We start from the raw sequence: 14684 nt of genomic DNA on the forward strand, positions 1-14684 counted from the left end.
GTCTGCTTGGCAGAGACGTCGGGGAGCAAGTGGAGAAGGATTTACTCACAGTCTGAACATATATATACATACATACAGATGCTCACACAAATAAGATCCAGTGCACACACAGTCACGCATATATGTGTGGAGAGCTTTCACACACAATCTTTCTCATTTACATTGTAGGCTTTTACTCGACACTCTCGTCCAGAGACACTTGGACAGAGTCCAGCAATAGATTAAGCTTCAGTTCAAGCCACCAAACTGCTACAACATATACAGGAGATCTTAGAGGGATCATTTAGGGCATCACACTAATACAAAAGTAGAAATGCAAACATTTCCACCCACAAATATGTTCTTGTCAAAGTGGAAAAGCCACTGAAACAACATTTAGACCATCGTATGGGATAAACGTCGAGGGGAAAATATTCGGGCTGTCAAAGTTAACGCGATAATAACAGATTTTAACGCATTAACACAACTTGCAATTTTTAGGAGACTAGAATGAAGCTACTGGCATCATATGAAACTATAAAATCTAAGGAAACCATTGGTATCAACCATGTCATACTAATTTGTAGTGAAGGAGGCTAAATAACGCTCCAAACTTACGCAAAATTTTGGCTAGGAAAAACTGTCATCGCCATTTTCAAAGGGGTCCCTTGACCCACGAGTCTCCCCTTTACAGACATGCCCACTTTCTGATAGTCACATGCAGTTTGGGGCAAGTCATAGTCAAGTCAGCACACTGACACACTGACAGCTGTTGTTGCCTGTTGGGCTTGAGTTTGCCATGTTATGATTTAAGCATATTTTATGCTAAATGCAGTACCTGTGAGGGTTTCTGGACAATATTTGTCATTGTTTTGTGTTGTTAATTGATTTCCAATAATAAATATATACATACATTTGCATTAAGCAAGCATATTTGCTCACTCCCATGTTGATAAGAGTATTAAATACTTGACAAATCTCCCTTTAAGGTACATTTTGAACAGATAAAAAATGTGTGATTAATTTGCAATTAATCGCATTTGACTATGGACCATATTTTAATTGATTGACAGCCCTACTATGAACCAATCAGATTGCGTGATTTGAGCTACCAGTTTTATGAACACCTATTAATGTTAAGTAGCAACAGTTGCAGCAAATTTGCTGTCATTAAGTCTGTTGCAAACTTGTTAAAGGACCAGTGTGCAGGATCTAGTGGCGTCTAGCGGTGAGGTTGCAGATTGCAACCAACTGAATAGCCCTCCACTCATCCCTCCCTTTCCAAGCATGTTGGAGAACTACGGTGGCCTTCAGGTGACGGAAAAAGGTGAAAGGCTCTCTCTAGAGCCAGAGTTTGGTTTGTCCATTCTCGGCTACTGTAGAAACATGGAGGAGCAACATGGCGGACTCCTTTAAGGGGACCCGCTCCCTATGTAGATACTGTATAAACAGCTCATTCTAAGCTAACGAAAACACAATGATTCTTAGTTTCAGGTGGTTATACACTAATGAAAACATAGTTATGATTATCATATTCCATTTTCTGCTAATAGATCCCCTGAAATCCAACACTTTAAGACATATATAATGTCATTAAAATTGCAATTCTGATAATAAAAACGATTAATCTTTCCACCCTAATTAAAATCCAGAATAACAAAATACTTTCTATATGAGTTCACAGTAGGGCTGCAGCTAATGCTTATTTTCATTATTGATGAATCATTGGACTCTTTTTTTATTAATTTGATAATTTAATCAAAAAATATATATCACGTTTTCCCTTGGCTACATGTTCAAATTGCTTCTTTTGTCCAACAGTTCAAAACCCAGCATTTTTTCAATTTATGATTATTTAAAACAGCATATCCACATACCGCTAATCCAATTAACTTTCTGTCAATTCATCATTTGATTTGTCTTATCACTCTTATCCACCATCTCACACAACTGGACGGTGGGTCTGCACACATCACACAACCCTGAACCTATTAATATTTACCTAATTACAAACATATTTTTCACATTATATCAACAGTGGCCGTGCCTCACACCACAATCACACTTTATTCAAAACATACTTTTGGAAGTGATGCTGCTTGGGAGGAAGAATTTGGAAAAACCCTGAAATGACTTTGCAGAGAAACAGAGCTTTGGGTCTCCCGGTGTTTTACTTGAAGGGCTTCTTTTTTTTAGTTTGTTTTCACAAAATGGGCCACGTTTCAAGTGGAGGGTTGCTCAGCTTCAATAATTGTTTGCTGAATGTTTTAAGGTTTGTTGTCATATCTAATTTTGGCAGAAGGGCAGGCTGCATTCCTGCGGTGGACGACTCGGTCATCGTGCTCGTCTAGGCCCCTCTCCTGCTGGGGAGGAGACTACTGTGTGTGTGCGCATGTGTGCGTGCGCACGTGTGTGTGCGTGTGTGTGTGTGTGAGACACAGTAGGTGGGAGGTATCTATAGCAAGAAGACTCTGCTGACAGCTGCAGACAGGTGGGAAACCTTACAATAATATTGCACAGGAGTTAAGGGAGTGTGTGTGTGTGTGTGTGTGACTGAGTGAGTGCATACATGTACTTGTTCTATATGCATGTGTGTTTCAGACTGAATGCATGTTATTCATGTGAGTCGATGTGTAAAATGATACCGGTTGACCAACATACATATACATGCAATCTTGGAATGAACTGTATTCTCCCCACATTTTTATCACGTTTTGAAATGTGCACTTATTCAAATTTGTAATAGCTAAAAAGAAGAAATTGAAGTTTTATATTTTCCGCTGCAGTGCCACTAATCTTTAGCACCGCTGACAATGTTGATACTATTAAACTCATCTGGGCAATACCTGTGTGAAAGGGCACTGAAATACTTTGTAATACCTCTTAAATTCCAACATCCACACAGGCCGTTAAAGACACAGTGAAATGAACATTTTCTAATCCTCTTATTGTAAAACAAAAATATTTTTAATGAGTCATATTGAACTCAGGGGGCATACACATGAATGTATCCAATCAAATGGGATTTGGGGTGACTAGCTAACCCAACTTGTCATATACAACCACACTTTAGCTAGTGATGCTGTTTCCCTTAGAAATCACATTAAAAAAAAAAGCTAAAGATGCTCTAACTGCCATTTCAATGTGACTTTAACTATTTTCCGAGATGGTTATAATACCACTGATAGCCTTGTAGTCACATTATATCCTAAATTAGTTTGTAGCATTTTGTTTATATCAAAAGAACCCAGATACAAACATTATAAAGCTGATGTGAATAAATTTCCAGGGGAAACACTGAATTCTTGTCATTTTTGTGCATTAAATTTGTCAAATATATGGATATTGAATATCAGGATATTATAACCGTAACAACTTTCAAAGCCGCTGCTGGTCAAACCGTAACGCATGCATGTGTTTCATCCATGCACCCTGCTGCTGAAGAATCTTCACCTGTGCACCGAGCGAGTCCATCTTCTCATCTTACCCGTTCATTACCAGGTTGCCAGCCCGGTGCACACTGAAAGGAGCAGCCCATAACTTAATCGGGTGACATTGAAACAGAAGTGAAAAGTGAAAAAAGTATCCCTCAGAAGTTTTTCCTGTTACTCTGAATCTGCTTTAGAAATGTGTGCAGGACGTCCATTACTGAGCTGTCCATCGCTGTGGTTTTTATGGTGAGATAAAAGAAAAACCAAAAGAAGGTTATCTCCAGCTCAGCTGACATTCCTACTCAGAGGATGGTGTTGACTGCAGCCCGCTAATTGAAGACACATTTGAGAGATGTCTCGTTGTGTGCCAAATGGACTTTCACTGGTCCGGCAATCCTGGTGCAAGAGGGACCTCCAGTGGCTGAGTTAGTTGTGAAGTATTACTGTCTGAAATACATGTCAGATGATGTGGAGCACATAGTTATGACTGAGTGGAGTTCTCTAGAAGTCAAACACAGACATAACTACCTCAGCTGCTTTGACTTTCATTGTGATAGTGTAGTTTTGTCAGGATGGTTTAAGTTCATTGACAGTTTATGAGAATTTGACATCTGGACTGCGAAGTGCACTATGTGCTTCAGCATTGTATTAATACTGGGGTTCCAACTTTTCAGTTGTTGCACAGACTAAAATGTACTGAAAGGAGCTTAGAAAAAAAGCATTCAATTAGATAAGATTACATTTTGTTTATATATGAGCTGTTATATATGCATATATACAACAGCACACGTCAAGGAGGTGCAGGCTTATGTAACGGACCAAGGATGTTGATTCTCGTGTTTTTCACAGATTTGACGACAGCCCATGTGACATAGTATATCGAGCCAATGTTATTGAAAGTTACGTGGTACAATAATGAGTATAACATCTGAGAAAATCCACTAAGGCTGGGCTGGAGTGGTGGTGGATGGGTCAAACAAACACAGGACTTTCACCCTGGAGACCGCTGTTCATGTTCTGTGTGAAACCAAAACTAAACGTTGACTGCATGCTTGTTACGTAACGTTAAGTAAGAAAGTCCACTAAGGGTGTATGTTATTTACGGTAGTTATGTCGTTTCTAGGGCTGTCAATCAATTAAAATATTTAATTGTGAATAATTGCATGATCATCTAGTTAATCGCAAATTTATTGCAAATTAATCACACATTTTTTATGTGTTAAAAATGTACCTCAAAGAGATTTGTCAAGTATCTAATACTCTTATCAACATGGGAGTGGGCAAATATGCGTGCTTTATGCAAATGTATGTATATATATTATTGAAAATCAATTAACAACACAAAATACGACAAATATTGTCCAGAAACCCTCACAGGTACTGCATTTAGCATAAAAAATGTGCTCAAATCATAACATGGCAAACTGCAGCCCAACAGGCAACAACAGCTGTCAGTGTGTCAGTGCGCTGACTTGACTATGACTTGCCCCAAACTGCATGTGATTATCATAAAGTGGGCATGTCTGTAAAGGGGAGACTCGTGGGTACCCATAGAACCCATTTTCATTCACAAATCTTGAGGTCAGAGGTCAAGGGACCCCTTTGCAGATGGCTATGACAGTTTTTCCTCGCCAGAATTTGGAGCGTTATTTAGCCTTCTTGGCAACAAGTATGCATTATCATCGCTTTAACTTTGACTGCCCTAGTTGTTACGTTATTATTTGAACACAAGCCTCAACCTTTTTTCTAACCTTAACCAAGTCGTTTTGTTGCCTAAACCTAACCAATTGTTTGAATGTTAACCACGTGGCATTGTGCATTTCTGCAAGCATGACACAAGGCTGATACAAACATATTTTTAGTCCAGAAACGTCAACATTCAATGTATCAATACAACACTCTGCAGGAGGCGGTGTCACACCAGAACTCTCTCCATCCCAAATGAATATCTGATCTTGAAAAAAAACCCATAGTCATATATTCGGGCCAACATGGCCGTCCTGGTCGTGTGGCCCCAAGTGTTTTCCGTACGTACGCATGCTCACAATCGTCTGTTGCTATTCAGTTTCTTTCTTCTGGTTTGTGACATGTTTAGAAATGTGAGGCTGAGAGTGAGCTGACTGAGCCTTTTAATGCCTGGCTTTAGCAGAGCTTTCATCGTGGCTTCACATGCTGAGGAAGAGCACCATGATTTAAAGAGAGTTGACAATAATTCTTCTCCACACAACATGATATAAGCCCGCCAGGAGCCAGGCCGCCCGTAGCTCAACTGATGCTTTAGTGGCCAAAAAGAGAGAAGGCAAAGAAAGACATCCCTCCTTAACTACTGATATCTGACAAAAACCTCTGACATTCTTCCCAGGATCCTTCACAGGCCTCTCCCTTCTCGTTTCTTAAGGTGCCAGAAGAATAGCTGGATATCTGTAAAAAAAAAAAGAGAAGAAACAGAGAAAGAGCAAAGACATAAAAAAAAAACTCCAAAACAATCCGGCCCTGGCACACAAAAGGCATTTCAGGTCTGAGAGAAAATAGATTGCAGATGTCGCTGCCAGAACCTGAGGAGGAAATGTTTACAACCTGTACACCAAATTGGTGCCAGCAGCACGGCCCGATATCTTTCTGGTGTTACATAGAAGGAGAAAATCAACAGTGAAAAAGTGACATTAGTTGACAAGGTCTCCAAAAATAGAGCAATCAGCCTGTCTAAAACAAAGTCTGCAGGTAACGTCTAACATCAAGATGTAGCTTATTTAACCTCTTAAAACAATTGTGTTTGTTCACTTTCCTTCAAAGTACAGGAGAAGATCGATACCATTCAGCAAATATGAGCTGCTGGTTAGCGTAGCTTAGTATAAAGACTGGAAACAGGGGGAAACTGCTAGCCTGGCCCTGTCTTAAGGTGACAAAATCCACCTACCAGCTCCTCTAAAGCTCACTGATTAACACATTATGTGAAGCTTGTTTAAAGAAACAAAACATGAAACGTGAAAACACAAGTTGTGGTTTTGTGGTGGAGATTAAACATGTTAATTATTCAACTTCAGAGGTGCTAGTTTTTACATTTGTACAAAGCTAAGCTCGCTGTTTCTACCTGTTTCCAGCCTTTTCATATTTACAGTATAAACAAAGTGAAACCAGAACGTCCAGGTTTCTGTTCCAGCAGTAAAATACCTCGTTAAAAATCAAATGAATATGTAACCACTACGCTAATAACTAAGAGAACAGCCTTGGAACAGAGCCTTTCTCGCTCCCTTCATATGTCTAGATTAAGGACGATCAAGAATAATTGTTTATTTAATGTTAATGTTTTTAACGAACACCTTTTCCCATAAGTCCTAGACCTTTTGTAGGCTAAACATCACAGCTCAATTGTTATAACAGTTACAGCTAAAAATTTGGAAAACAATACTTTGGAAGAGAGCGTTTATGGATATTAATGAAACCAAGTTATGATAAAGCTGTTGCACTAGTTTTCAAACTGTAGTTTTTTCTGCGTTCAAAAAGTAATTGTTGTTTAACTTTGTTAAAATCACAGAGATCTCAACTTCTAGTAGCAGCTGCTGTAGTGGAGCCAATTAGTCTTGGAAAATGGAAAGTATGCAGCTTGCTAGATATATAGTGCCGCTGGGTGATGTTATGAACCCAGACACAACGGCGTTTGGTTTTCCGACGTATCTGGAATTTCCACAAAATGTGCAAAGCAGAAATAGTAGTTATTTCGGCCATGCTTGATGAAACGTTGTTGGTATCCATGGAGGTAAACCCCCCCCCCCCTCTTCTCTGGCGCGTCTAGCATGAGTGATTCGAATGAACACAGATGATCCCGGCGGTCAAACTCGTGCGGGTAAAGCGAGGTGAATGCTTTGCGTTTGGTGTGAACCCTGCATAACCCGGACACGATGTCAGGACTTTGGCTCTGTTAATACACAAGAGTGGTCAATCTTCTCATCTACGTCTTGGCCAATAAGTGTATTTCCCAAAATGTCAAAGTGTTCCTTTACAACGTATTCAAATTTGTCTGGATGTGTAAAAGAAATCTATTTATACATATATGAGAATCATACAATCCATGAAGCTGACTAGTTGAACTTTCAACCTCTTTTTCACAATTTATGTGTCTCTGAGTTTAAAGAATAACTTTCTGTCTCCGTGCCTTCAGCTACATCACTGCTTCATGGGTGAGATCATAAAAAGTTGCTTTAATAGCTGAAAATCAAATTAAGGTTACAGCTTTCACCTCCATCCATCTGGTCCGCAGGTCATCCTGGAAATCTCCTCCTGAGCAATTTATCAAAATTTAGCAAAGAACACTGGCAATATTGACAATGCAATAACAATGAGAAACAGCCACCATAATGTCAGTCAAAACGCCCTGCCAGTGTAAACACTCCATAGAGTGGAAAGTATATTTCTCAACATAAAACACATCTGTCTTCCAGACCATTGATATTAGGCTTCATACGACAGTAAAGGGAGGCTTTTCCCCCCAGCCGGCCGGCGCTGGAACGACCTTGTCGCTGTGCTTCACCTGTACACTCGATGGTCCGGACGGCTGAAGCTGCCGTCTGGGGCTCATCGCTGCCGCCACACACACACTCACCCTTCAGTCACCCTATGGGCTGTAAAATAAGCTGTCGCCACATGTCAACCAGGGGTCAATGGTGAGTCAACATCTTGCCACTGTCAAGCAAGGAAAACACACGTACACATACAGCTACACACGTGTTGGGAGGGCCTTTATTGTCTACATTTATTCCCTAACCTCAAACTGTTTTCCTTCCAGCTCTGCGTGCTTAACCACAACTTTACCTTAAACTAAACCCAAGTCCAAACCCATAAACGCTCCTTAAAGAAGTGAAGACTGGCCAAATTCACCTCACTGAAGAATGAAAACTCACAGCGGCTCTCATTTAGATAGAAAAACAAGACACACCCACTCAGATGGTGCTGCAACTCTCATCAATCATTTTCTGTCTTCAGAGAGCCTATTGAATCCATACAGAGGGGAAGGCTACGAGCAAAGAAAGCAGTGAATTGGTTAGCGTATTCATGGTGGCACGGCCAGCATATCCTGGTGGAAAAGAACCTTAAAGAAGCTCCAGGTTGTCAAAAACATTTTACCCTCTCAAAAGACACTTATCATCATCATAGACTATATAAAAGAAGTGGACGTAGTCCCCGTGACGCCAACTATTAGTTTGAGGACTACGGTTTTGAAGCCGTGAGTTCGGCATTTTGGCCGTCGCCACCTTGGTTTTTGGCCGTCACCATCTTGGTTTTCGGCTGTCGTCGCCACCTTGGTTTTTGACCGTCGTCATCTTGATTTTTGACCGTCACCATCTTGGTTTTTGACTGTGGTTTTTGGCCGTCACCATCATGGTTTTGGATTGTTGCCATCTTGGTTTTTGGCCGTCACCATCTTGTTTTTTTTGCAACCAGAAGTGACACGAGAGGGTGGAGCTACAAAGGCTTTCATCCCGGAGACCGCTGTTCGTGTCCCGTGCGTCACGTTACAATCAGCTGTTCGTTTGTGTCCCGTGTTCACAACATTAAGTGTCATTTTCAATGTACAAACGTAGTAGTTTTGAAGCCCAACCATGTAGTTCTTTCTTAAACCTAACTATAGTGGTTTTGTTGCCGAAAATAAAGTGACACCAAGGGGCATGACAAAGCGCTGTTATGTGACTAGTTGGGATGCGAACGTGTTGGTATGTTATCTATTCTATGTGTCCTACTTCTACCAACAAATCTCATGACCATCAGGCCTGCTGCATGTGTCTCACGCCAATTTTCATGGACTTGCAAAAACCTTAAAAAACCTTGCAGACCCGCAGTACGCCTCTTAAAATGTGCCGTTTGCACGCAGCTCCTTGTTGACGATTGCCTCATTGGTCTGTATGCCCAGGCCAATCACTTCCTCTTCGGCTTCCTTCTTAATAAACACACTAACGATCAGCCAACAATAGGAAGATGAAAGTAGAAAGTAGACACGCGTGCCATACAATGGCGACATGCAGTCATTGTGAAAGTATTAACAAAGAGACATCGCGTGCAGCTTTTCCTACTTTCGTGCCATCTTTTAAAAGATGTACATGCCCACCACAAAGACAACAGACATGGTGACTACCATCGTGCATTTGCATGACAGAGAATAACTTGTCAATAGTCTTTATCCGCAATCCAAAAAACATTGCAGAAGGACAAAGAAAACAAGTCACGCTACCGTTGCTACAAGTTGTGCAGCAAACATGTTAGCTGAATGAATTAATGCTTTTTGCATTATTTACTTGGTTTAATGAAACTTTCAAATATGTAGGGTGTGTGACGCTTAGACTTTGGCTTCAGCAAACCGCCACCTTTTAAAAAGTGCAAATTGCTCTGATGTTATAAAACGAAGCATCACAAATGCCTAATATGTGCTTTATTGTTTAAGAATTCCCTCTTCAGCACATTGCCAGGTTTGCATCTCCACTTGACGTAGCGATTCATCTTGTTTATGGGGAGGATTCCTCTACATGTGATGTCAATGTTTCTTTAGGGTAAGAATAGCTTTGTGTTTACATGCAGCTTTGTGCCGTTAGGTTGCTCGCAGCACGCAGCATGGGCGTTAACGGCTAAGATCCTCTGCCGCCAAACAAGACCCTCTCAAAACCCCGACACCTAACCCTTGTGCGTGTTTACTCACGCCACCGTTAAACATTTACATACCCATCCAAACAGTGTCAGAGGGAAAACCGCATCATCCCACTCTGTTTTACATTAACATGCGGCTGAGCAGTTTGTCTCTTCCTCAGCGAGGGAGAAACAGTCCCAAAACATCCATAGTAATCAATCTGATGAAACCAAACAGCAGTATACACAGAGGACGCGGGAGTAAACAACTTTTAACTCAGCTGGATTGAGGTCTAATCTCCATGAGGGGCGAATAAGACGTGACTCCATGTTTCACTAACATTTTGTCTTTTAGTTTAAGCTCCGAACCGCAAACAACTATGTGCCGAACATCCCGGAGTTTGTTTTGTGAGCAGAGACAGACGAATATTTCTCTAAGTGGACTCTCATAAATGTTTAATGAACGCTTTCTATTCACAGTAATTGAACCTTTTCCAGCCCCATGTGGTGTTATTTATAATCCATATGAGCTACATACAGTACATACTTGTACAGCATAATCCGTGTTTGTACAAGCAAGTGCACAGACAAAAGTCACACGTGGAAATACAAGTCTCCCGGTCTCCATTTTTAACAAGTCTCACTTTTTTTAATGGGTATATCCTGGTGTTAAATACCTGTTATGTGTTTTGCCTGGCTGTGACGACGGCTGGACATAAACATGCTATTCTTGCTCTACCTATAATTGTTCTATTAATAACGCCTATAATGTCTGAGTCTCGTTCCGCATGGCAGGGTGCAGCAGTATTTATTGTGTGCAAACGCGACCTGTTTCCAGCTGCCACACGTTGTTAATCTCCGGCTACACCTCCGCAACTCGCAGCCCATTCAGGTCAGACTTTTTTTGGCACTTGGCAGTCAGAGGGCAGGCTGCCGCTGCTGCCACCGGTGTCCCTCGTCGTCATCGGCGCCGTCGCAAGTCTGGGGGCACATCTTTCTCACGAGACGTAACGCCGGTTCCTGCAGCCTGACACGTCTAACTACCGCTGCCCCCTCAACCCTTCCATCCCAGACTGGGAAGTATTACACAACCCCTCAAATGCATGCATGCATGCACTCCTTTCTAGTGGTACTCTTGGCGTTCAGGAGCGAGCGCACATGGACCACCTGGAGCGGCGCTTGATAGAGTTGAGTCAGGAACTCACACCTGAATTACCTGCTGATCCCAACTGGAAATGCAAGATCATTATTTCACCCATTAGTGGATGAAATAAAGCATAAAGCAATGCATCACCAACAGGCGAGGCGTTTCTCCATCTGCATTCTTGTCTGTATTTGTGTTCTTATGGGCGTCATCGGGCTCGGTGTAAGTAGTGCTCCAATTTAAATAGTAATGCAACACTAAATACACTTTTTTGAGTTTGTAAATTTTATCTACAGTCACTTTTTTACACCATTAGTTGATCCGGGTGTGTAGTCTTCATTGCAATCAGTGTATCACTTCTTGATCAGTGTTTCTCAAACTTTTTTTCAATAACGTACCCCGTTTGAAATACGTTTTTCCAAGTCTTGCGTTTGTTTGACCCACGCATCCTGAGCGGTCTTACTACTACGCCACTTGCTCCGACCGCCGAATAATGCTGCGGGTGGGTTTACATTGGAGTTAATTGAAAGCCTGGTTCGGCACATAATGTCGATAAAGGGTGCCTCTGTGTGTTGGTTTCTGATGCCGAGGGGCACTGCCCAATCATTGGTATTTGACGAGTTGGGAGTGAGACCGGGTTGATTTTAGAAACACTACTCTAGACCCCCGAAAATCCTATGGCGTACCTTGGAACATTCCACCACTGAACTACAAGAGAATGTCACATTTGGCCCCCAACCCGACCCCCTCCCAAACACACCCCACCCAACATAAAAATACAGAAATCCACTTTTAGTGTGGAAAATGTGGATTATGAAAGCTTGAGAAACACTATTACAACTTCTACTAGAAAGCTAATAGTTTAAGGTGTAGATCAATCTTCATTTCTTTTTCCCCCTGACTATCTTTGCTTATGTTCATATCGTTTGTTGACCGCTGGATCTGTGTTGTTAAGCTTGTTAGAAGATATTTGCACCCTTATGACCCCTCAAAACAACTTCTACATCCTCATATTCCCCCACAGCCTTTTGTTTATGTGACCCAACTGGCATCCAGTGTAGATGAACAAACAAACACTGCGTTTCTATTTCATGCAAAGTCAGCTTTACTGTGAGTATACGCCAACCTTAATATCCAGGATTAAGTTAGGTGTTCACCCTAATTATCACACAGGGAGAGGTAATGAAATGCAGTGTTTTGGTAGATGACTGAGATGCTGAACTAAACTCCCGGCTGGAAACTGTTAACAAAAGTGAGTGGAAACTATTCTCCTTTTTAGGGAACAACTTTTTTTAAGTATGCAGTTTTACCAAGAATTCTTAATTGATTTATTATTCCTCATTGAATTGATTGTCACCTTGAAACTGTGTATTATGTAGTGCCTGTATCTGTAAGATAGGTACAAGACTTGGACACATGAGACCAGAATTTGCATCCTGTGTTGCATGTGCAGGTTTAGGCTATTAAAACTTTTAATTGAGGTTAGGAAAAAGGTTGTGGTTTTGTTAAATATTTAAAAAGTAAATTCCTCCCGTGTTGTGCTTTAAGTTGAATTTTTTAGTAGTTAATGAATAGGCTTACCACAATCTTCCTGACTTTAACTTTAAGTGTGCTGAAGCGCCCAAAGGTGACCATAAAAAAGATTACTCATGCTGTAGTTACCAGGAGATAACAGCTCTGGTTAATACTGTAGGAAAACAAATTAAATGTGTTGACAGTGAACATGTTGCCTATACTTTTACTATAAAAATCTCATTGTTTTGTTAAAAAAAATCCCACGCAGTGTTAGTCACTTGTACTCACTTTATTAACGACGTGGCGAGACATTGGAACGTGAGTAGAAGTAATCGAAAGTGTGTAGGATTTGTTTTTTTGTAGTAAATGTTACTCGCTATCCTGGCGGCATTACATTCAAACTGGCAGCGAATGTTGCTAAAATGTGAACAAGGTTTCTGCCAGAAAACTTGTTAGGACCGGCAGCCAAGTGTCGCCAAGTGGTTTGCTGAGTAGCAAAACTCAGAGGAGCAGCCCGCACTAAAATCTGTATAGCAGATCAACCTTAAAGGTCAGTCCACTTTAAGCGAGTGAGCCTGAGCCTTTGTTGTCGCTAACTTTGCAGTTAACCCCTTCACTTTAATCTGCAGGTGACAAACAAGACACGGGGACGGGAACTTGGCCTGGGAGTTGTATCATTTATTAACCGACAGCCTAAACTCCACACACTGCACTGCTGCGTTCACAGCTATAACGTTACTGATAATTTCATACTCACCGTTTACACACATGTACAATCACTCTCTCTCTGTCTCTCTCTCTCTCCGCCACACATACTTTCTAACGTTAAGCACATAACCTATGCACTGAGTTGTTTTTAAAGGCGTGTGCTACCTGTATAACACATTTTATTTAAAAAAAAAATCTTAAAAATACATAAATTCCCGATGATTAGACCTTGCAGGGAGTCAAGGAAGGCCAGGTGGATGTGCAATAAACCCTGGTGAATGCAAATGAGTTTTATATGAACAGAACTTTTATAAGACACATTTGCAAAATACACACATTAAAAGATTAATCGACACATCTTGTAGCATGCAATGATATGAATATTAATAAGACACATTAAAAGGGAAGGCACTGGAGGAAGTTGGTGAACAGCACCTGCAGCAGAGACTATAATAATATGTAAAGGCTGCCGGCGGACCTAACGTTGGCGATTGTGCGGTCGAGAGAGAAGGGAGCAAGTGAGTTTTAGTGGAGCGGCTGCTGAGTCAAGTGCGACACCTATAGTGGTTAAATGTGGTGTACTGGTCTGGTGTTGTGGCTTAATATCAAACCGATTTGAAATTCTTTACACCGGCCCAACTCTAATACCGCCACCATCTGATTGTCTCCGCCCACAGCTTAAGAACTACCTTTGCAAAGGTGCACCATATTTTTTTCACAAGCCAATCAGAGCAGACTGAGGAGGGGATATTAAAGAGACAGGTGCTAAAACTGAGCTTATACAGGTATATTCAGACAGACAGTTTGAGAAAAATGATGTGTTTTTTTAACATGAAAGCATGTACACATGTTCTAGTAGAAACCCAAAATACAACCTGGAAATGAGCATAATATGTCTTTTTTGTTTAATACATTAAGTGCTGACAGAGTCCAACACGTATTTGTCACTTCCTGGAGACCCACTGGGCTAACTCACTGTTGGATGCGGTTCAATGCTTCAGATGTCTTCCCCTAGAAATTTTTCTTTGTCTGTAAATTGTTAAGACCACGTGTAGCTTCATCATATGGTTCACATACGATGAAGCCTCTGAGTCGTCACCATTAATCTGAGCCAATATCACCTCGCATACGCTTTAGATTGTTGCTGACGAGATAAGTGAGCAGATCTGATCACCAGAGTGGAGATGTACCAGATCCTCAGTGGGGGAACAACCAGTAGGGCTTCATTTTGGTCTTAACAACACGTTTGTTGTTTCCTCTGCACACCAGCTGCTGCTTCCCCTGTGAGGATTCAT

The sequence above is a fragment of the Sebastes umbrosus genome, chromosome 9, assembly GCF_015220745.1.
Source record: "Sebastes umbrosus isolate fSebUmb1 chromosome 9, fSebUmb1.pri, whole genome shotgun sequence".
Classification (NCBI taxonomy): domain Eukaryota; kingdom Metazoa; phylum Chordata; class Actinopteri; order Perciformes; family Sebastidae; genus Sebastes; species Sebastes umbrosus.